Genomic DNA, 1,354 nt, shown 5'->3' on the forward strand with positions numbered 1-1,354 from the left:
ACTTACAATCAAAATCAACAATTTTGTTTAAAACTTCTACTCTAATGGAATTCTGGACGATTATCTGTTACACGATGAACAGGCATTGAACTTTTTAATCTGCTTTTCAATTTAGATTGCTTTTTTCGATTCTCCGGAAACCTCATGCATCAGATGCTGAGTGTAAAACAATTATTTAAGAAATTCGAAAGAAAGTTTTAACAATTTAAAAAACTTGAATGCACTTCATTGCAGTGTTGAACATTTTCTAGTTTACGTATTATTGTCACATTTTATGAGATGAAACAATTTGAAGTTTAAAAACTGCGTGTATTTCAAGATAAAAATACTTAAATCACATTCAAATGAAGTATTAAATAACGAAAGAAGGACATACCTTTAGCACTGAGAATCTTTTGGTACTGGAATACAGTATCAGTAGTTTTTCTGCCGGTAAAAAATTCCCATTCGCAGAAAATTTGTCGCTCTGCTTTTATATAACCCCCTCATTGGGGTTGGGGCACAGGAGACTTCAACATCGAACTGTTGTTCACCGCCCGGCTAATAAGAAAAAAACGGGTTTCCAAGATTAAAAAAAGAAAAATAAATTCAAACAGCAGTTTCTCAATATAGTTTAATAAAAGGATCTACTTCGTATATATGAACTAGAACCCCTTTGGAGGACAGACCGACCTATCCGACATTTTGGTTCCAAGACATTGGAACTAAAGTGGCTGGGCTTTGCGGATCCAGCCTTGTTTCAAGTATTTGGAAATAAGTCGCTGGTTGCAATGTCGGAAAATAATAAATGATAAGTTGAGAAAAACGTCTCTATAGGTTAATCTAGAAGGAGCATTTTTTATCAAATCAAATAACAGTTTAATTAGGAGATGCTTCCTGTAATGGACCCTATTTTTATACATTACTTTGTTTTAAATACGATTTAAATTTCCTCTCCCTACTAAGAAAATAAAATCAAAATTTTTTTAAATATCTATAGCATAGCTTAGAGGTTCCTTAACTTCAGAACTACGTGGACACCCTCCGAAAAAAGTACGAACTTCGCGGAACCAACCCCCCCCCCCCCCCCACACCCCTCTATCCCCCTCATATTTGACAGGTTTTTTTTTCAATACTTTTACTCTTTTTTTTTAATGTATTTAATGATTATTCTGTTTATTCATCCTTCCATCATTGTTTTGCGCTATGGAAGTAAAATTCTATTTGAAATTCAGTTAGGAATAAAAGTGTTTTGTTTGAAGCATAATATTCCAGCTGTAAAATGTGTCTTAGTGTTTGCATTTTGCTTAGTATTGTTTTCTAGTAATATGAACTTCGTCATGTGCACAAAATTAGTTAATGTGTAATGTGTACT

This window comes from Uloborus diversus, chromosome 9 (assembly GCF_026930045.1).
Source record: "Uloborus diversus isolate 005 chromosome 9, Udiv.v.3.1, whole genome shotgun sequence".
NCBI lineage: Eukaryota > Metazoa > Arthropoda > Arachnida > Araneae > Uloboridae > Uloborus > Uloborus diversus.